The sequence below is a fragment of the Anarrhichthys ocellatus genome, unplaced genomic scaffold, assembly GCF_004355925.1.
Source record: "Anarrhichthys ocellatus isolate YVR2014 unplaced genomic scaffold, GSC_Weel_1.0 scaffold19, whole genome shotgun sequence".
Classification (NCBI taxonomy): domain Eukaryota; kingdom Metazoa; phylum Chordata; class Actinopteri; order Perciformes; family Anarhichadidae; genus Anarrhichthys; species Anarrhichthys ocellatus.
Window position 1 is genome coordinate 4,722,824 of NW_022280049.1, and position 24,272 is coordinate 4,747,095.

Sequence of the window (24,272 nt, forward strand, 5' to 3'; positions counted from 1 at the left end):
AGAGAGAGAGAGAGAGAGGGTGTATGAGGAACAGAGCATACATAAGTTTCACTCTCTTTACAAAATGTCAAGTTTATTATGAATGTTATAGATTTGAACTTACTGTCTGTTTATTTGCCAAAAATACATGAATTAGTCAGTTTATTTAGATTTATACGAGAAGTGGACAAAAATACAAAATAATATATTTTAACCATATACCTGAATGAATCACATAATAAAGCAATAATTACACCTTAAACCTAAGTAAAAAGTCTCAACTGAATCTAAATAAAAAAATGTCTCACTGTTAGCATGGAAAGCATGTTAACATTTGCAAATTTGCACCAAACAAAGTACTGTACAGATTTGGTTGATGGGATTGTGTTTTGCAGGTATTTAGTTAAATCTCAAAGTGCTGGATGAATTAGAGTTTTTACCTGATGTTGGTGCTAAATGAAAAGTGAAGGGATTACCAAACTGATACCAATTGATCCTGATGGGGGACATCAATTCATCCAATATTTGTTGAGACACTTCACTAGGAACCTAACAACTTCAAAGTGGCACTACAGAATAAGGCAAGATATCACCAAAGTCACTGGTATTTATCCTCTGGGAACCATGAATGTCTGTGCCAAATTCCGTGCCAATCCATCCAGTAGATGCTGACATATTTTACATGATAAGAGAAGACTTTGACCTTTGTAGTGGCGCTAGGAAGAAAAATCAGGGAAACACCAAAGTCAATAAGATGCGTCTGGGAACCATAAATGTCTGTACCCAATTTTATGGCAATCTGCTCATGAGTGATATTTCAGTCCGACCCAAAGTGGTGCACCAACCAACAGACAGACTGACATTGCCTTCCTTGCAACTGCACCACTGGCATGTTTAAAATAACACCTGTGCAACATAACTCAAACCCGGCAATATCATGTGTGGCTTTGGCTATTTGCAGTTTCTGTTTACACTCCACATACCACAGCCACCTGGATTACTTTTGAAACTAAAGAAAATATCTGAATCAAGAGTAAGAGTGCCTTTTTTTTTCTTTTGGATGTCAGATAGACATTGTTATTTGGGGGGACGGGGGGGGTACATATCTAATCTGTCGCCTGTGCAGTGTACATACACTCTTTATGTTGCCGTGTACAGTATGAACACCTTCAGTTCTCAGTATTTTGTTTCAGGTATCACAAGAATAATTGAAGTTGTAGTGGCCTCAAAAAGGACAACTGAACAAATGAAAATGGACACAGACAGGAACAAGGACTGAGAGGTGGAAGAAGAAATGACACAGCAAAGTGACATGATGTGAAACAGGTGGAAAATGAATTTCGTCAAGACGCAGCAAACAACACCAGCGTACAATCTCCCTGCTTGTCACATGGCTTTGTGTCAGATTTTTTTTATTGTTGTTGTGTTTCCCCTTTCCTACCCGTTGTACTTTGTCTGTTGTGGTTTTTTTTTTTGCACTGGTGTCCTCTTGTGCCAGGTGGGAACAAAGCAGAGGAGCGAGCTCTGCATCTGTATTCAGGTGCACTAATGGAATCACTGAGGCTAAAATGGCAGGAGTTGAAAGGTGAGTGCACAGCAGACAGCTCCACACCACCGCTGCTGCTGTTGCTCTGCCAAACCACTCGACTGTGATGGTATGGGAAGTGTGTGCGCTTCGGCCTGCCTGCGTATGTGTGTGAGCATACGTCAGAGTAAGAGGTTTTTTGTGTTCGAATGGTTGTGGAAGGACTTCTGCGATCAATTCTTTTTGTTCACAGGCATTCATCTTTTGTTAGTTATGCTCTGATGTGGGTTTTGCTATTAGGGCTGTGTGCTGGGAGTTACTAACAAAATAGCTATTGACTTTTATGAATATACTTGAAGGCTTTTCTGACATTTATCAATATAGTTAAGCTCTACTGAAGATGTGGTTTAGGGCAATGCACCGTTTGATATAATAATAAATCAGTTTTTTCTCCTCACTTTTTTATTTTTTTCTTTCTTTTAGATAACACAGCATAGTTTATACAATGCTCATGCGTTGTATGTACATTGAGAGAGTTATTGGTTGCTGTAATAATTCCTCCTCTTCATTCTGGCCATGAAAAGATCCCTTTCAGCCGCAACTGCACTTGGAGGACAAAATCCACTTGTTTGCCAAAGCTGAAGACAAAACAGCAATGGTGAAGGCCTCCCATCTTTTACAGTGTAGTCAATATGAAGTGTGGAATGATAACTGCAACCAACAACTCAACAAAACATGTGGCATGTGAGTGTTGCATTAAGGTGAAAAAACACCCAAACTTCATCAGGGGTAGTGGAGGATTAGGAGCTAGCTGTTTTTAGACAACACCAGACAACAGCCTCTATGCTTCATAAAATACCACTGACATCGACGAGTCAGTCATATCTGGAAGTTTTGTTCGATAATTTTAGAACACACCAGTGGTTGTAACTCCTGCTGAAAAACAAACTATTTACTGGATCGCTTCCTGGAAGAAATTACACAGTAGGCTCTAAAATCTATCCTTGCATGTTACATGAGCAACAAGAATAGAAGGCTGAAGAATTGGCATCCGCCAATTAGATGTAGACTTGTGAAGCGGTGGCAGAGGCAGCATTTTGTGTAGATGCACAACAATTTGAGAAATTGCAGGAAGAGGCCCGGGCAGCACATGAAACACGGTTCAGCAGTTGTTTTGCCACAGCGTGTCCGGAGTACAACAAATCACCAGTTCGTCTATTTATGTTTGAGGTAGCCGGGGCTAGTTTGAATAATAAAGAAAGAGCCAGCGTTCTGCCACACAGCTGGGGACGAAAAAGACTTTGCCGTGGGGAGCCGACTATTGTAACGAACAGAACAGAGCAATTACACTGCAGTGATTTCACTGAGAACAGTTGTGGACTGACTTGATTCTGCTTTTGACAGCAGCGCAGAGGGACTGGCTATGTACTGTATGTGACAAAGGGGTTTGTAATAATGGGCTTTCTTCTTCAAAGATAAATTGAGAAAAATAACCAGTGCCAACAGAATCAAGACTTTCTGTGGTTGTGGGTTCTAAAAGTTGTTGAAATATCAGAACAGATTGGCACGTGATATACTTTGGAAAACACATGAAAAAATAGTGTAAAATATCACCAAAAGAGGGGTTTTATTACAGCACTGACAGTAGAAAAGAAGTATGTGATTTACTCTAAGCTAAATGGATAGACCATATGTTTTTCACAGCCAGCTGCCACCAGGTCTCTCACTGCGGCTATACTGACATACACATACCGACCAGCAAAATGCTGATCTGAATGCCTGACTGACATCTCATTAATCCTGCAATCGAACAATAAACATGCAGTGTCAGTATGAGCGGACCTTACTGAAATGAGGTTTTCCTTCCAAATTGGGCAACCTACACCCTTAATGTTAGTTTCTGTCTTCACTTTCTGTGCCGGGATCACTCGGGTATGCTTCAAACTCATGGTCAGAGTAGTACCGGAGAGAAATTGGGAGAGGGCCGGAGCAGGAGATAAGACAACACTCAAACTTTGTAAAAGATCCGCTCTGCGCTCCATCTGAAATGGAATCTAACTAAGTTGAAGGTCCTTATGGATGGCACATATCTAAGCTGAATGGCTTCATATTTGTTCGGAAGGGACCAGCAGGCTGAGGTTGGTGGCCAGTTGTTGTAGGCCACACCAATCACCTGTGAGGTGCCAAGAACAGTGTACAAGGGTCCTCTGCTCCTTTTGCTCTTCATAAGAGACATGACAGCAGCTTGCACTTGTTCTTTACTCTTATATACAGACAACTAAGCCATACTTGTAAGTAACACATTAAAATAAAGATAGAATAGAGGCAATACTAGCTGACAAGCGACTGAAGACCTGGCAAGACAACAGGTTTCTACTTCACTTTGGCAAGAGATCTAGGTTCAAAGCCTTGGTTAAAGAAGGAATCAGCCATGTGTATTAAGAATGAAGGGGGATCTATTACATGAACGCTCTCAGGTCTGCTACCTGGGCTTCTTTCTTGATGGGAACTTAAAGGGAGCTTCCATGACATTGAAGATTTTGGGCAAGCTAAATGGCAGAACTAGATACCCAACCAGGGGGGCTAGATTACTGGACAGGGAATCCCTAAAACTGCTGCCCTCATGCTTGTCCCCATCTTGTTATGGATGGACTAAACATCAGGAACCACTTTGGAAATAAATGCTGAAATTGCCATGTCGTCCCGACGCTTATACTTTACTACTCTATTTGTTATTTTGTCAAATGAACACAAAAACATTCATAATCGTCATAGGATGAAGCTTTCTCAATCCCTAGACTTTTCCAGCAACAGCTCAAAGTTTTTGTCAGCCGTGATATCTCAACTTGTAATTGATTAGTATTGGCACACACTATTGAGCAGACCATCCATGTTTCCCAGAGGATGAATCCTCACAACTATGCTGGTGACACCCTGGCATTTCTTCTAGCAGCAACAACAGGTCAAAGTTTTCACTTATCCTGTGAAATATCGACAAGATGGAGTGACACAAGACATGCATGGTACCCAGACAATGAATCCTACTTACTTGATTGATTAGTAGACGTTTTTAGCCCACAGGCAAATCGGTTTTGCAGTGTGGCCACAAATGATAACCTCATACATGATAACAGAGAAAGAAAAGTCTCAACGTGTCTGGATGGATTGCCATGAAATTTGGTGCACACATTCCTGTCTCCCTCTGGATGAATTTATCGTGATTGTGGATTGTAAACAAGCCAACAGTTTATCTTAACCACTTCAGTGGGAGGTGAAACTGAAAGTCAGTGCACTGATAATGTTGGTAATCTTTCATGGACATTTACAACGAAACAGTTTGGGTTGTAACTTTACTGCTGGCCTTCCTTTCCTCTTTTAAATTTGGCATATTCGCTGCCTTGTGTGTTCACATGATTGTCTGCTGCTGCACATACTTGCTACCCCATTGAACTTAATTTAAGCAATAGCATTCCAAGATCTCTGCAATTAACAGAGCTAAGTACAATGTTTTCAGTGGAGATAGTACAGATTGCCGGAACTATTAAAAAAGAAATAAAAGTGCAATAAACTGCTGTTTTTCTTTCAGCAATCTTGCTAAATTAGCATAGAATGAAATGACTCCAAGTGTTGTGAAAGGGTTGCTAATGCCAAAGTCACACATTAAGCCAAGACCACGTTGTCTCAGTCATTGACATCAAACAGGACTAATACACCAATAAATACTGGGCTAACATTTGAGCGATGGAACAAAAAAAAGAACTTGAGTGATTGTGTTGTGTATTTGTCATAGATCGTTTTGATCATTTATCATTACAGCCAACGTTGTACTTCCCCTTTATTCTATATACACCACTCAGGATTTTCCAAGCCCCAACTGAGTCAGGCTGTCACACTTGTAGCACAAATGTAACATTGAAGTACCTGTGCCCCACTCTGGTCCGCATATTGTGGCGCTCAGAATGGGGACATGTTGACAGTTATTTTAAGTGGCAAAAAAGCACAAGAGGGACAAAGTAGAAGTCCCTGTGAAACAAATCAGACAGTTTTCCTTTTCTACCTTTCTATCTTTGTTCTCTTTGCCAACCTCTCTCTCTCTCTCTCTCTCTCTCTCTCTCTCTCTCTCTCTCTCTCTGCAGTTTGAATTTAAAGTCTGACTTCATTATTAATGTTGGAAATTAATTTCATCAGCAACGTAGATTTGTAAACAGTATGAACAGCAACCGAAACAATGCACTGCAGCTACACGGTAAACAAATTATATATAGAAATCTGAAATGTGTTCTACATGTTTGTTGGACCTCAAGACACACACATACACACAATGTGTTTTGGTGAGAAACACTGAATATAAACATGTTTGTTTGTGTAGAAAACTGCCTTTAAAAGGTACCCTGTGGAGGACATCTTACCGTGTTTCTTACCACTCCCTGTAGTCTGCTTCCACCCCGCCCAGACACATCAACAACAACAACAACAACAACATACACACACACATGCACAGGAAACAACAACAGCTGTAAAAGTTTAATCCACTTAAACACGGACACATGCAGTGTAAACAAACTCTGTAATATATGAATATATTCATTATGTGACAGTTAAACATATGAGACAGTAATACGTAACACCATCACACAGCACAGATGTAGTGCCAGCTGTTAAACATATTAATAGCAACAGGAGCGAAGGATTGCTTGAACCTAATTGTTGTGCAGCGTTCAGCCCCTCTGACTCAGCCGAAATATCCACAGCACTAGGCGAGCTTTGGTCATGTAGATGCTGCTGTGAATCTTATATCAATTCAGATCACTGCACAATTGTCTATAATGTTTAAAAGGCTAAATGACAGAACACAGTGAGCTAGCTAAAATGTTGTGTTACTGTAGCTAATGCTGAATGCTCACATTCCAACACATTCCAAACATGAAGTCAGAAAAGGCTGGAACAGCTTTTCTGCCTGAGAGCGAGGAGGAAATTGGACTTTGGGAAAATTGAGAAAGGAAATGTAACATATTGTGCGGCTCAGATGCCCTACAAATACAGGTTTATGAATCTGCAGCTATCCGACTCATATGCTTGTACAATGTTTGCCAGAATGAAAGTCCGGATGCATTACACCGTCCTTTTGAAGCGCATTGCTGTTGGGTGAAAAGAAGCAGGTCAGGCCATGGGGGAGACAGATGACTGTGAACACCATCTCCAGGCTGACGGTGGGAGAGAGCCGTTCAAGAGGATTTGTCCATTCTGAATCGGAGGAAAACCGGCAACAATACATGAAAAAAAAGAAGAGAAGTGATACGAGAGTTTACTTCTTGCGCACATGCATTTAAAAGCTCCATTGGTTGTATTCAGAAGGTTTTATATAACAGAATAATCCAACAACAAATACAACTTTTCCCCCATCATCAATTTTATTTTCAAATATATCTAATAAGACAACAAGCAACATTTAAATTCCCGAACCACTGATGAGTTGCAGTATTAGGAGAAAACAAAGCCAAATAAGATCGATTAAAAAAAATCTTATCTTGTAATTATGACTTACTATCTCATAATTACTTCTACAGATCTCATTATTACGAGATGTGGATCTCACAATTATGGGAATTATTTCTCTGACCCATCCGATTCTGTGATCTGATATGAATTTCAGCTACATTGCCACTGCAATTGTTTGTTTTTTGATCATACTTCTTTGCATGGTTTATTTTGATAGTTGTCACTAAATAGTACCAGAAATTGTGATAGATTGGATGCATTTCTGATTCACGATGTTATCATGAATGCATCACCTACTGGTTTAGCTGCTCTTGAACAAACCGAGCCCCTTCCAGCATGTCAGAGGGCTTTCTGCCTGAACTATCCCAGCTACTTTGGACGCTCAATGAAAACGTACAGTTTAAACAGATACATGCATAGTCTCTTTTTAAAATTAACTTCCAATCTTACTTACTTAGTTTTTACTTTTACTTAGCAACAACACTTCCTGGTTTGGTTTAGCCAACGAAAGGACTTGGTTAGGTTCAGGAAAAGATTGTTAGTTTGGTTGGAATAAGTACGTTTCTTACGTAAAATAACCATGTTTGTAACTGGTGTAACAAAACGTTGACTTGATTTCACACGGGACATGAACTGCAGTCTCTTGGGTGAAAATCATGTTTGTTTGACGAGATGAGGACCTGATATCTATGAGAAAACTATCTGCTATACAGTCATTGCTGTACAGTGTGGTCGAGTACCCAGTGTTAGATAAAGGAAAACCTGTGATGTTTGAACTATTATTTACTTCATAATGACCTTATGAAGAAAGCAAACATTGGCAAATCTTGCCAAAAGCACAGTTGCAATATTGTTACTGATTACAGTATTTACAGTCGAACTAATTTGTAGATGGACATGGATGGTGATGTAATAAAACTGTGTGTCACTCTAAAAATTAAAAACAAAACATCGTTCTTAAGAAACAGACGACCCGATAAACAAGAGCAGCAAGAGGCACTAACAAATGCAGTGAAATAAATAAAAATACAAAACGTTACAATTCAGTCCCTCCTGTTATGAAAATCAAACTTGGCCACTGAGGTTTGGCGACTCAGTGTGACGTTACACTGTAGTGGACTGCGGGGCCGACCAGCTGCTGCCAAGGGGAGATGCAGGGACCGTCCAGCCGAGGAAAAGTCAGCAGGGTGTTTTCTGTCCCACAGCTCTGACACCGCTGTGGCCACTTCAAAGCCAGTGGAAAAGAAGCAATAAGAATTTCCAGGACTCTTTTTCAATCTAAATTCAACACTGACTGACCAGGTGTAGCAAGTAAGATTAAAGGGAAACTTCACCGACTTTGTACAGGCCTGTTTGCTCACCATGGAGTTTCCTATTCAGCCTGTGAGACAGCTATGGTGTCGTATGCGTCGCTGGAGAGCAAGAGATTTGTCAAGTCGGAGAAAATAACCCCCGAGGAGGTTATAGCGCAGTTTTGAGGGCTATAAAAGTTTGAGCGTGGAGAAAAGACATTACTAATGCATGGCGTGGAGTTTGAAAGTCAGAGAGGGTCTAAGGGAATGCTAGCTATTGGTTGCATGATTAAAAAATGCAGGATCCAGTACAATTGTGTGTGTTCATTTTGTGTGGGTCTCCAGCTGCAAAGCAATAGAATCATTAAAATAAAAAAATGTATAGAAGAAATACAGTATTGCCAATTATGTCTTATGCTATTATCAGATTTGCATAATAAGTTAGGCAGTAAGTTCATCACAACTACGGCTTCAGTGCAGCATGAATTGGAATGTTATGCTTATACAAATCGCTTAATTTCTGTTGGTCTTTGGTCGATACAAATACTTTGTGTGGAATACAAATCAGGGATTCAAAAAACACAATAGGATTCTGATATCATACCCAAAAATAAAAAAGGTTTTAATTGATTCAACTGTCCCGTGTAATTGTAGTCAAAATCCACCCGACTCTGTCGATCTGACCGGTGGTGACAAGCTTCCCCACAGATCCCACAGAGTATTGCTCTCCCTCACACATACGCATTTTCTTTCTACCTGCCTCACTGTCTATGACTGTCATTTCCCTTTCTCTTTCTGACATGCACTTATTCACACACACGCGCGTGCACACACACACACACACACACACACACACACACACACACACACACACACACACACCGGTGTCCCCTGTGGGTCCTGTGTGGCGCGTTACTTTCTTTCCCAGTGAGGCGCCATTGTGAAGCCGCCGAGCCTGAGGGGAAAGAGGCCAATTTAACACTCCCTCCATCACTCCTTCTCTCTGTCTCTCTCCCTACGTCTCCCCCTCTCTCTTGTCCCTGCTGACTTGTTTGTCCCACTGGTGTTTACCTCCTCCTCTCCCTCTGTTTGGCTCAGCGTCCGCCCTGACAGCGTAAGGCCATTATTTTTCCTTTCTCACCCTCTGCCTCTCTTCTCCTCGCCCTCCGCCGCACCCACCACCTTTCCTCTTTCTCTCTCGGCACCCTAATTGGCACAGCACTTTTTCCCCTGTCATCTCCAGTGTTGCTTTGAAAGCTGCAGTGAGCCCAGCAGGAGACAGGACAATGCCCCCCCCCGCCCTTGTACCGACGAAGTCCAAACCACTGTTTTAGTATTATCATTATTCAAGTCTTTATTTACACCACATGCCCCCTCACTCATCCCTAAAGATACCCATTCATGCAGGGGTGTAAACACAGATGTGCATGCATTCAGACATGCATATATATACATGCATACATTCAATGTGTGCACACAAACTGCTGCTACCGCCTGGAAATGGAGGCAAAGTACGGCATATTATTTCAGCAGAGAGAGAAGACGAGTGTGATAGACGATGCATTACACTGAAGGAATCCTCTGTACATTTAAGGGTGTAAATATTTGAGTGGCTCCTGCAGTTGTGTATATGCGTGCTATTACCCATGCTGCAGGCTGTCTTAGGTAATGCTTGTCAGTTCTCCAGGGGTGAGACCTCGCAGCTTAGCACAAGCTAAACCATTACACGGCCTCCTCGGGAGAAGCCCCCGCGTTGAAAATGGCAGATCGTCTTTAGTTATTCATGACATGTTGCATTAGACCCACTGCCAAGGCTTTTGTTTTTATATCCCCGGTAGCACGGTGTACCACGTGTACCAAACCTCAGCGTCGGACATTCAGTGACAAAACAATATGCGAGGTGCGTCAGTAGACGCGATGACACCACACCCTTTCCACTTTGGGGCCTCATAGTGAGCGAATGCGTTCCCCTGGTATTACCCTGACTGTACTTTATGATTTTTTGTTTTAAAAACACACTTAAAAGACAATTATGATATCAAAGATGGGTTTTAGATAAAGAGATACAGCGTGGGGAAAACAAAGAGAGTATCCGAAGTGGTGCAAACCGCTCTTCACAACCCCGCAGGTCTCGTTAGTTAATTAGTCTCGTTAGCCGGCTTAAAAGTGGAATCTCCCCAAAGCCTTACGCAAGATTTATCAGCAGTAATTGAAAGGTAATTCCAACCCCTGCAGGTGTAACTCAGCCAGTGCCTCTGAAAGTGAAGCTAAAAGGGGCCAAGTGGAGGAGAGGCGTGTCAGGGCTGCAGTGTTACAACACGGCCATAGAGACTTTGCTCCTCCTGTGCTCTCCGTCTACATGTCTCGGCCCTTTGTACTTCCTCCTCTCGCTCTCAACATTGCTTATTCCCACACCGCCCGTTCTCACCACTCCCATTTAGCACCTCCCATCTTCCTCCTCTGAGCTCTCTCTAGATTCGGCTTAATAATTCATTTCGGCTCTTGCTAAAGAGAACACAAACCCCTGCAAAGAGAGGACTACCCCTCATATAACACCTCTCTGCATTGCCACTGCAGTCAGGAGCCCCAGGCTTTTCTCTCTCTCTCTCTCTCCATTCCCCCCCTCCCCCTCCCACTCACACACCCCTTTTTCACGGCATGCTCTCTTCCATCCCCTCCCCTCAACGGGAACACATTATTTTCTAGCCCCGAGCATGCCCAAGATGCCCCCAGCTGTGAGAAAATGTCAGACGTTTACCACCCACCACCCTCCTCACCAAATATGCACACTCGCTCAAACACACACACACACACACACACACACACACACATGCCCACGCCCTGTCTTGACACACAACACAAAAGAGGAAATCTCATTAGTCAGAGGGTGTGTGCCATTGATGTTTGCTTCTCTCTGGTCTTGGTGGTGGGATCTGGTTTGGCACTGTCTGGCTCATGCTAGAGAACCCACAGCAACACCACGGGTTAAGCCGATTACATTTTTTCGGGGAGTGGGGAGACCTGAGGGGTAGAAGGATCCGGTTTTGTTCCTCTCCACCCTCTACATCCCCCCCCCTTTTTTTTCTCCCCCCTTTTTTTTCTCTCTGCTGATTTATTCATATGCTCCTGAGGTTTAGCCACCACGGCTTATGGTTGCATTCAATGACTTCAGCTGGAAATTATTTCAAATTCAGTGGATTACATTTGTGGATATTGAATAAAGAGACAAATGGGGAGGGCGGGGGGGGGGCGAGTTGGAGGGGGGGAAACGGCACAATGGTCTCTCTAATACGGCCTTGCGAAAATAGGCTTCACGGCGGACCAAACTGATAGCAATGGCCAGGTTGATGAGTGGATATTACCGTGCTGTTGATTATATCTAAACATGAAAATAGCTGGCAAGCTGGCATACATTTGATTAGAAGCTCCCCATATCTGTCACTTCCCTGCCCTTCATCACCAAGCTTTGATCCGGCATCAGGTGTAGTTTGATAGAAATGCTTGGGGTATCACATTTCACACAAAGTCAGGCTGAACACATATTGCTTTTTTTTTTAAGCAGCTTTGGTGTAAAAAAAGATGAATGAATAAAAGGTGTACCATTAAGATTAAAAAAAAAAAAAGTGAGTATAGCCAATGTCATTATGTTGCGTAGTGTCTGGTCATTTCATGCTTGTGTCCACTGCCAGATGGTGGAATGTGGGCCAGCATATGTGAGTCAAACTGGGAGAGAACAGAGTTCTCTCTGGCGTTGGCAACGTCGCCCCCGTCGATTGAATCCTCATTACCATCCTCTCATAATTGTGTTTTTTTTCTTTCCTTTATCGGATATTCTAATGGCTGCTGTTGCATGTAATTATGTAGCAATTATCTGCTTCCTTGCCTCGAACTGGTGTTCCATCGGTGTAATGCAAAGTCAGATTGTGTCCGTTACACTCCCGCTGGCATGGCAGGTTCAGTTAGAGTACTGTAAGGCCACTTGACGGAGGACATATCGACCTGAACTTATCTTAAAAGTCCAAATAACCTCAGGCTTTCCTTTTCGGTGCGTTCGTCGGTTTAGTCCCAGCGCTGCCCGGCCAACTCTGCGATACAGAAGGATAATTAGTCCGCAATCTCACAGAGAAGAAATCATTGATATGTATTTTTCTCGCCCTATTTTCCTCCCCTCGAGTCAAGATCATTCTTTGAAGTCGGCATGTATGAAATCACTTGATCTTTATTTCTTTAAGTTCATTACTTATTTTCTAGTTGTGTGCATGTCATGCATTTTTAACAAACCCTTTGAGTTGACTTTGTGATGTGTTGTAGCGTAGGGAACATCAAAGGGATCTCTCCCTTTCTCTCTGTCTCCCTCTCTCTTATTCTTTCGCCTTTTCATCTCCCCTTTTACAGTCTGAACTGCACGCTCATAGAGCTTTTCTTTTCAGGCAGAATGGTGAGAGAAATGTAGAGGAAGGAGAGGTAGAGGATTGACTTTTTTTTTTAACTCAGTTAAACTTTCTTTCATTCTCGTTCAGACCACAGAATATCGCATGCCAGCGATTAGGTAATGAACACTATACTCCTTGAGGCAGGTTTCTTGTAGGCTGCATAAAACACTAAATTGCATTTTTCCTGCACTTGTTTACCAAAAAATAGCAACACGGAGTCGGGCGACTTATTCTCAAGCATGTTATTAATACCCATAGTTACATTTGAATCTGAGCTTTCTATTTCTAGAGATGATACGCTAATCCCATCCTTCCCACAGACAACACACCATGCAGGGAACATAAATATATTGCATACCGTATGTGTGCAAGGATTTGCTGCTTTTTCTTTGTTTTGAGTGATTATTTAACTTTTCGTTTTACATTCATTTTATTCTCATATATTATTTTCATATACATTTAACTGCAAAGTAGTAATGCGTGTTTGATACCTTAATTTTCTTGCATTAAATCATACTGGGATGTTTGCTGAAATTGATAGGATGTGGCACAGCCCTGCCTAGAACATTTTCCACCAGCCGCCACTGTTTAAATTGCACCACTGGCATCACTGAAGACTTTTAGTCTGGTTTTTAGGCTAAAACAATGTTGCCCACTCCTAGTCTTGGAGACCCTGTTAGTGCTGCACATTTCCCATCTCTCCCTGCCCTGCCTGCACCTAATTAGCTCTAGATTGGCTGAGCACACCTGACCCAGATAATCAGGTGAAGGTAGAGCAGGATAACACAGTGCCATGGCCCTCCAAGAATGGAAACCACTGACTAAGACATATAAGGAAAAAAGAAGGATCACCAAACACAGATATACATGGTTTTTACTTGACACCAGTGAATAGTGTTGTTAACACACTAATAATCATCTAAAGAGACATGAAGACAAATTCTACCTCAGAGAGTACAATCATTTAATTATTGTCCTGAGAGTGCGCTCTGCGTATGTGAAACACAGGCAAACATGTCCAACGTCCTCTAACTTATTGAAATATTTACGCACCTTGCACTTGTCATATCCAAAAATCAGCAGACACACACACACACACACACACACATACACATATACATATACACACACACACACACACACACACACACACACACACTCCTCCATCTGTGCCCTGCTCTTGCCAGACATCTTGTGGCCTGTAGGGCAGCAGCGGGGTGTGGTCTGCCCTCGAGGCACCAGAGGGGTGCCCTCTCGCCTCGAGGCTCGCAACGAGCCCAGCTGCGCCATGGATGGTCCCTGCGCCCCCCCCCCACCCCCCCACTCCCCCACTCCGGGGTACCAAGAAAGTGTGTTGCCTGCCTTTTGATTTCTTTTTCAAACACTTCTGGGCACTGGCCACCAAAAGTTTTCTTGATAAACTCTTGCTGACAAGCATATACAAGCTAGCAGGGCTTCAAGATATGACCTGTGCATGCTCCACACCACTTCTGCTCTCAGAATGCATAAAGCATTGCAGTCAACATAGAGATAGAAAGTTGACGCTGAAAATGCGTAAATATTTTTAAATTCATCTTTTATCCTTGGAGTTGCTAAATGGGCCACACTCATAAAGCCATACAGTCGTCTCTCTGCTACCTTATACATTCCATTGAATAAAAGGTTTGAAGGGGAAACTGATTTTCAACCAGTTCTGTGTCTCTACAGCGCGGGCAGTGGCCTACATGCAGATGAACTGCATCCGCTCTCCTCCTCCATGCAGCAGTGCACGAAGCCCCCCCCCCCCTGCATCGAGTGACCTGAAAAGTCCGTTGTGTTCTGTGAGCTGGGGTGAACCGAAGTCCGGATGCTGTTCTTCTGCATGGAGGCTATGCTGCCAGAGTTGCTTGCACTGCAGTGACACAGAGCAGGTGTGTTATGAAGATTTATGCAGCCTTGTCGGAAAATGCTATCGATCGTGACTACAAACAGGGTTAAGTCCACTGTAAGAATATGGGGAGCATATCTTGACACCCAATACAATATCTCCATCTCAGATTTTGTTTTGTGCTGCATTATACAATGACACAGCCTCCAGTTTGTCAAAATGAACTTAAATGAAATGTTCACTTTGGTGGCGCCCCTAGAAAGCAATGTAACTATAGCGATCTTCCACAGTGCAAAGCGTGTTCATCTTTCTTTTTTTTCTATAAGTTGCTGCATGTATTTACCTCCACACTTTCACATAAACTTCTGAAAAGTGGCCCTTTCCTGCCTCAACAATTTGCCTCACCCTTGGGGTCCTCTCCCACATAATGCTCAGTGGACCAGCCAAAGCCTATAATCATCGTAATAAGCATATCCCTCAGCGCATGCACTTTGCGAGAGATGTGCATGTTCGAAATGAAAAGGCTAGATCTCAGACTTCAGCTTTTTTCTTTTCCCACGTCCACTTCCATTTTTACTGTCTCTGCTTTTCCTTATTGAATTCAAAGTCAAAAGGGTTTTTCAGAGGAGAGGTGCAGGCGATCTCCAATTAGAGGAGAAGGTAGGCGGAAAGTGTTAATTCTGGAATTTTAACAATAGACTTCTGGACTAAAATGCTCATTAGTTTTACTTTTGAGTCATTCAATCCAGTCTTATGGGAGTGACTAAAGGACAGCTAAGCTTTTGGCAAGTCAGAGTGAAACAATAGCCAGTCGTTGGCTTTATATAGCTGTGTGTCATTGTGGGGTGTGAGTGAGGGAGTCAGACACATTACATACACTGTACAACGAGCTTTCTTGGAATAAAAATGGGGTTAGAAAAAGGGTCAAGTTAGTCTGTCTGTGAATTCTCTTCTCTGTATTTGATCATGGTGTCCTTCCATTCTTATCGTCACATCTTTGACAAAACACAGAACATTATCAGTGTCCAACCAATCTCGATCGAGTGTTCAACGGGGCCACTGGAAAATCAGAGGAGCGCTTACTTCTGCACGGAGCCGCAGCAGCTGTTGCTATAGAGACTGGGGGAGTTGTGGGCAGAAGTTTCTTTGGATTCCTCTCCGTCTTATCAGGTCCTCGCTTTCCTTCAGCCCTTTTGTTTCTTTTGTTCATGTTTCGCAATGTAATATTATTACGGTTTAATATTTTTACGATTGTATTTGCTGCAAAAAATAAGTAAATAAACAAAACATGAAATGATCAGGAAGATATCGTATGGCTCTCCAATAAATATTACCTTTATGCAGCTTATATTGTTGAAACCTTTTTGTTGCATTGTCATTGTATCCCCTTTGTATGTAACCTGCATGTATAATATGTCAGCTAGCCGCTCTCAAAGCCCGTTTGATTGGATTGATGCGTCTATAAGCGCCCGAGTTCAGAATGACGTTAACGTTTTACACTAAAACAGGAGCAAATATCCCCAAAAAATTTGAAAGATTAACACAGGGGCAGATTTGGAAATTGGATCTTTTATTTTGCAGCATACAAATAACATCTACGTATATCACCATACATGCGCATATGCATCGACAGCAGCGGCAAAATGGCGGCTGGATTCGGCACAGTTGCGGGATTTACTCCTATAGTTAAAGAGCGGGGACTCCGACTATGAGACTTCACAAAAAACATCTCTGAATGTTCATTCACTTGACACTTTAAACGTTATTAACAGTGTATAAATATATTTACATGTGTGACAAACTTTTCTACTCAAACAAGGATAATAGCGCGATTTCCTCAGCAGAAGCAATCTATCTCAGGCTAACAGATTGAGAGCGGCAGGTGACTGATTTAAATGAAACAACAAAGCATTAAATGAACAACTAAAAAATGGCTTTTACCCACTATACCATAAAATGAATTTGCACAGTTTAAATCCAAATAAAAGTCTTAAAAGTTGTTGACTGTATGATCTTTTTAACCTTATTTGGGTAAGAAAAAAGTGTGATGTGTGTTCAGTCAGAACACAGACTGTACAGAGAGATTATTTGTTTTGACTAGAGGAGGAAACTCTACTACTAAACAACTCTCTGTGGTTTTCTAATCTGTAGGAATTGCTATACATTTAGTTTTACTTATCTCCTAAGGGTGAAAATCGATCAATTAAAACTATTTATATTACTATGGATTTAATTGTGGAGCCCAAAAATAAGAGAAGATAAAAAAAAGAGAGCGAAAACAACCTGGGAGGAGGTGTTAGGGAGGTTTTTAATTACCACGGTGAACTTCTTTTTATTTCTGAAGATTGTGAACTATAGGATTCTTTGGTTTTGCACCGGACATGAGAAGACATGAAAGCCCTGAAAATTGTCAGAAGTGGTGAAGTCCAATTCCACTCCGAAAAGATATCCTTTTCTGAAGGGCTGTGCGAACATCCGTCAAAAGGAAGACTGGGAGCTACAGTGGTGTTGGACTAAAGTAGGGCAGCGTGTGCAACTGGGAGTAAATGTGTTCTTAGCCTATCCCACTCTGAAGTACTTGCGCTGAAGTGGAATAGAGAGGCACATCTATCAGAAAACACTCAGCCAGATCCATAGCCCAAGGCAGCGCAGTATGAAACCTCCAACACCACAAAACACATCCATATTCCTGCCGGCCCAGAAGCCATTTCTTTCATGGTACGTACAGTAAGTACAGTCACTTATCCTCGTGAAGCTCAGCTCATTGTCGAGACGCTTTAGTCCACTCACATTCACCCTGGTTTGTAACAATAGTCTTATTCCGTTCAGTGTGTCTGACTCCACATTTTGAAAGTGAAAATTATAATTCCACAAATTACCACAGTGTGAATAATACAAATACATCAGAAGCAACAAAATCCAGAGAAACTGCTACTTAAGTTACTGTTTGTGTTTCATTGAAAGAAAGAAAAGCAAGAGCTAATTGCGCTATTCTTATTGTATAATTACAGTAAAGTATAGTGGATGTAAGAATCTCACTAATCACATTAGATGCCGCCAGCTCTCTGCTGCCATTGTTGTAATTTAGCAACAAAGGTAGGAAAGAGAAAAAAAAAGGCTTTTATTATTTGATGTGGAATACTATTGAGAGACAATGTTCATGCACCAAAGTAGGTTTATTGAAAGACGTAGCCACAGTGGAATTAATTTCTTTGGGGGCGAAAAAAAACCGAGTGAAGAGTAAGACAGAGATCATCGTCCTGTGAATATCATAAAAAAGAAAGAAAATTATAAGTTTTCTGGAATTGCAGAGATATACAGGTACCAGTGACAGTGAAGAAAGAGGAAATGGGATTTTGGGGAGGTTCCTCAGAGGCGCTCCAATTTCACACTATCAAATTAAAGTGTCTATGTATCAGAGGATGGATGAGTGATATTCCTGCTAGGTGCGAGGTGGTGTGCAATTCCCATGAATAATTTGAGTGTGTCACTGTGGGCGGTCCTTCTAAAGGAGATTGTGCGGGCAGGGGGCCGGGTAATGATAGATATACCAGTCTTCCCTTTCATCCCCCCTCTTCACCTTTACCGTGGGTTAACAGATGTGGATTCTAGGCGCGGGACAAAGCTGGTGACTGGCTCTGAAAGTTTATTTTAGTAAATCTTTAGAAGTAGCCCTCAGACTTTTAGCCCTCAGCCCGTCCTTTAGTTTGTGTCCTCATTTTGCATGCAGATTGTGGTATTCGGGGTCAAGCTATAGCAGCATTCGGGTGTTTGATATTTACTTCCGTAATCCAGATCTGAAAGCCTCGCTGGTGGAGAAGAAAATAGCCTGGAACAGCTTCGGCAGCGCAGAGAACTCCCACACAGCTTCACACTATCACTTGCTGCCAAGGTGGCAGCCATGGTGACAGGGGCTAAGAGGGGAGCCTGTCATTTGAACAGAGAGGCATGGGGGGGTGACGACATGGGGAGCAGGGACTCAATAAATTGTGAGAGGGAGCCGCCAGACAAAATAAAATGAAAAAAGGGGTGTGAGAGGCGAAGTGTTGGTTTAGAGAGGAACAGACAGATTAGTAAAAGAGGTGCTGTTTTTTTCCTTTCCTCTCGAAGTCACGTTTAAAAACAACGTACACACAGACGAGCCAGCTCCTGGCAGTACTTATACACATATATGCATGTACAATATATAAGGGCTGCAAAGATTATGGCAAAGATTATTGTGATCAATATTGAGAGCATTATTATTTATCAAGATAATGCATTGATTGCACATTTAATAAACAGAGCACGGCTTTCACTTCCATGTTGTGCTACATTCCTGCTAATGGACCAATTAGGGCTCCATGATATTTGGAAAAATAAACTGGCAATGCAATGTTTTTTTCCGCGATGTATATTGCAAACAATGCAGGAATATTTACCCTACGTTTTGTAGGCTACATTTTTTAGTTAAATGCATCAATCTGGAGCAAAATTAAGATGCTATACAACCAATTGTTTTTGTGTGTGCCAGTAAACTATATTTTAATCATAAACACATTGCTTGTTTTGAAATGAATGGTAATGACAGGGCAAAAAAGTCCCACCCACAAAGTACGGTTAGGCTCAGTGTGTCAAAACGGGTTGGGTGGGCTGCCGAAAACGCCACAGACCCATCAAAATATGTTGACTGCCATGTCACGTCTTGACTGGCTGTTAAATTAGGAAGCGCTTGATTTGAGATGCCACAGAAGTTTCTGTAGGGAGCAGGCATTTTAGACGTCAATATTGCAGGCCATCGTGTTCCTCTGATAGCGGGAATCCCAAATCATGATCGTGATCAATACTCGGGTAACTGTGCAGCCCTAACATGTAGTGATAGATATGCGTGAGCAGAAATGTGTGCACACCACTCAGATGTCCATCCCATGGTGGGCATGCTCCTCGTCCTCCCTCCGCCCTGCTCTGTTTGTCCCCCAAGGCTGAGAGGTGATGTGCGACTGACGGACAGCCTCGGACAGCTTGGTTAGACACACCGCACTCTGGGGAGGCCACCAACACTGAAACCGAAAAGAGGGGGGTAGGATGAGTGGGATGAGCGAGGGGGGGGGGGGGGCGACGAAAGGGGGTTTTAGCGGTGGAGGGAATGAAAGGAATCAGTGGAGATTGAGTTAGAGTGAAGCAAACGCATTCTTCAGGTATGATTAATACCGAATGTGTCACTCCTCTTTCATTCCGTGCCAACTAGGTTCACACATGTCCCGCTCGCACCCCATCAAGGTCATATTCAGATCTGTTCTCTGTGATAAACATTGATTAAAAAGTCGGGTAGGAACACAGCCATTTGTACTGTGTGGAGAAATAATGGTTCATGGACGTAGCCTCGATATAGTGTGTGTCGAATCCTGACAAAGTGATTAAGACTCCATTCAGCATTGGTCAGGAGGCTATTCAACACTCACAGTTAAATGTGAAAGGGAGGAATTTCTTTCTTTGAAAGGAATAAATAATTCAAAGGACCTTACATTGAGGTATCAAGGCTGCAGTTTGATTCAACTGAACTTCTTTTTTTTTTCTAGCTGCTTTTTACGTCTTTGAAGTTTTTGTTCTGTGTGCACTTGTAAAGGTGTGCAGGACTTTTTTGTGTGTTTATTAAAGCTGGGTATTGTTTCAAAAAAATGACGAAGTCGGTACCAATACCAGTGCCCCTAAAGTGATACCGACACCAATACAATACTTAATTCGATACCCCTCTAGTGAATTGAAGCTGTGTGTGCACGTGTGTCCCACTGAGCACTGCACAGCGCTCATACTGCGGTTGATGCTGATAACGCAGACCCACGGTGGCAGGACCGCGTTGTGTAAAGTCATTCTCCGGATTAAATGAGTCAGTCTTATTTTTTTTTCATTCAATCAACTCTCTTTAATGACACTTTGGTTTCGTTTGATTGCTGCTTAATAGTCCAGTTATTTAAATGTATTAATCATTATTTGTGTGCGGCAATGGGAGAAAATGGTTTTTGAAGGCTAAACACCAGCAAATATGGATTGAAGTAGAATATTTGGTTAGATAAAAACATGGAAATGATTACATCTCTCTTATTTTTTTGCAATAACTGTTGACTGACTTTTGGACTTTACAGCACTCTGTCTCAAACAATCAGCAATACAGAGAAACATTCTGGGTCAGATGCGGAGATGCTTCAAACTCATGGTGTGAGCTGTACCGGAGGGAAATTAGAGCTGGATGGAGCAAGATATAAGATGATGCTGCAACTTTTTACCGTCCATTCCACTCACATACTTGACAAAAGTTGTTGTTGTTTCCTCTAGATCTGGTCACAGAAAGGATCGATTGCAGATTTCGTTGGACTGTTGAAATCTTAAAACTACCTGATACTGTGCTATTCCGGTCAAGACCCTAAAGGTAGAGTCCCAACACCCAGCCCTAGTGTTTAGGAATGCTTATGTGTAGGGATGCAACAATACCACTTTATTTCACACCAAGTACATCTACAAGTACCTACATTTGAGTGTGTGCTGAGTACAAAATAGTACCATTACAGTGCTAACAACGATTTAAAAACATGTTCAATTTTCATCTTCAAACGTTCCTCACTTTCTGACAGAACCAGGCAGGCACACAACTGATAACAAACTGATTGGGAAAGTGGCTGCATGTGTCCAGGGCAATGCACACAGTGGTATTGGGTGCAGTTGTATCAGTCTAGTACATGAGCACGGTATCGGACCGATACTGGATACTGGTATCTTCTTATCGGTGTATTCCTACTTATGTATGCTTAGGGCTGGTTCAATATTTTGGGAAATTGTTGCAAATTAGATAAGAAGAACGATACCATCAACACATCTGTCTGGTAAATAAGAGCCAGAATATCAGTGAGCTTAGCTTAGCACAAAGACTGGGAACAAGGGGAAACAGCTAAACCTCATTAATTAGAATGTATCTTGTTTAATCAAGATAACAAATAACTTGAGGTTTTGTAGGGGGGTTATGTGCCGGACTATTTTGTTACCTTTGTACAGAGCCCTGTTTCAAGCCTTGGTGCTGAACCAAGCTAACCAGCTGCTGTTGGTAACCTTCCCCAGACAGGTATGAAAGTGGCATCCATCTCCTCATTCAACTATGGAAACACAAATATGCGCCTTTCTCAAAATGGCGACAATTCTTCTAAACAAGTTGACAAAGTTTGACATATTTTACTTAAACTCAGGCATCTTATTGCCACAGGTTTGGGCATTTTTTAAATGATACGTTATGCATTATGTGTGCTGTTCATGGGATGTGGCCGTGTATCTATAAACCTATCTCGTACACTCACATTCACCAAATACACTCATCTGTTCCTTCATTCAACAATATACATCAGTTTGATTCATACCTCCACGTATCACTCTGCCTGAACAACATCATTCTCTGCATCCTCAGATGCCGGAGCCATAAATCACCCTTCAGAAATGTGCCATCTTTACAGCCACTCTCAGCCCTTGGCCTCTAATCACCTTTCTCCACATCTCCCGTTGCTCTCCTTCATCTCCTTTATCAAAGACCCAGCCTTTTTTAATCCAGCATGCCTTCGTGGTCACATTCAGTCATGAGTGTCCTGGAAATCCACCCCTTCTCCTCTTCAAATCCATGCAAATCACAACATCTAAGAGCAGCAGAGCTTCCTCTGAGACAGAATTATGTATATGTGGGGATTGGACAACTGAAGGGAGAGAGGGGGGGGCCATGTACACCCTCCACTTCTCTCTCATCCTTAGCTCTGTTTATGTCATGCTTCTCTTCAAAAGATCTCACCCGTTCTTATACTTTGGTTAAATTTGGCACCGTTTGGCAATGTTAAGCGAGCTAGAGACAGTGAGGGGGAAAAAAAGAAAAGTCCCGGGCATCTTGGAAAGATAAAATATTGTGTCTGTGATCCAGGGGGTTGGCTAAATGCTGGGGTTTACACAGTGTGAGCGGAGGGGTGGTATGGGTGCAGAGAGGATGAAGGATAAGTGTAGGATGGCTAGAGCGGATTGACATTACACACGCATATTGTATTAATGGAAGCACACACACACACACGCACAGTTTAGAGTGAGGGCTGAGGTCACATCTGGGTTTGAGTTAAGCTCTTTCTAAAGAAATACCGATATGTATGATATTCCAAGATGATATTGTGATTGCTGACATGTTTGGCACTGAAGTGGCAATGCGATTATCTGACATTGAGGATGCCTGGTAACTCCTTTGCAGCTACATTTTTTAAAAAAAACTCTGCAGCATGACTCAGTGAGGCAGTGTTGCTCTAAATTTAAAGCTCTCACACATGCCGCCACGTGACTTTCATCAGTTCTCTGACAGTTTGAGGTGTGAATTTAGAATAAATCATGTCACCTCAAAATCTCAGGTCAATTTAATTCTGTAAATAACCACTGTAGAGTTAAAAAATAGTTCTACGGTGGTGTGTAACACCTCCCAATGCTTCAATGTCAGTCAGACACTGGTAATGTTTATGCCTCGTCCTTCCTTTTGCGTCTTTGTCTGTAAGAAGTCCAAATATCTATTTTTGCACATAATGTCCATGACACCGTGTCCTCAGTGGCCTTGTGCGACGCAGCACTACGCGCTGTTTCTATTTATTCCTGAAAAGTGATTCATGGATTTGCAGGTCATTTTGTGGAACAGTTTCGGTCAGAAGAGGGTTCCTGAGGAGATTCACAAAACACTGTGCAAACGTGTGAGCACCTCTCAGTAGACGAAGAGGCGACTCACTCATCATGAGCCCAATCAAATTACATTTTGATTACATATAATGAGAGCTGATTGGTGATGAGGTGCTTTTATAATCGCCAGGCGCAATGTATGGAAATTGGCTTGAGCTAAATTGATTTATTATCTCCGCTAGGAGATCGTGTATTCGGTCGTGAGTGTGCCTGCGTGCTTGAGTGTTTTTGCATTTGTGTGCATCTCTGTGTCTGTCTGTCCATCTGTCTGGACTTTCAACAAATAGTCTAAGTTTGAATACTTATTTGAATAGTAAAAAAAAAAAAACAGATGTTTGAATATAACAATGACAGAATGTAAAACACCAAGAGGGTGAAGGCTAAAACGCGTCTAGACGCGTTTGTATCAAACATTACAGCAGTGGTCGTTGCACACACTGTCGGAAATTTAACTTCTTAAGAAAATATACATGATTTTCAGGCCCAGTCTTACTTTAAGACCTTAATTATTGCATATCAGTGAATCAAAAATCAGATTATTACAGAACAGACACGGTGGCTCGTTCTCTCCCTTTAAACCCAGAGTTGGGTTTGTTGCGTATTATAACTCACAAATCAGAATGACATTTCAGACCTCACACACTCTTCACCTTGAGCACACCTTGATCCAGATGGATCAGCTGTGTGTGTGTGTGTGTGTTCTCAAGTCTCTCATTGAACTTTCACTCGTGAAACTGTTTTTTTGACAGTTTCGTTTTTTTCTGTGTTGTTATGCACAGCAACAAAATATCAATGGAGTCTATTGAAGAAAGCATAGACATCGTTGGAGCTATCGGGGTATGTGAGAAAAACACAAAGACATACTGCATGTGGGAAAAGGAATATGTGTATCCTGTGCTTAAAGGGCTTAAAGGGCTGGTTAATATAGATTGCAAATAAAACAATATACACATATATATACACAT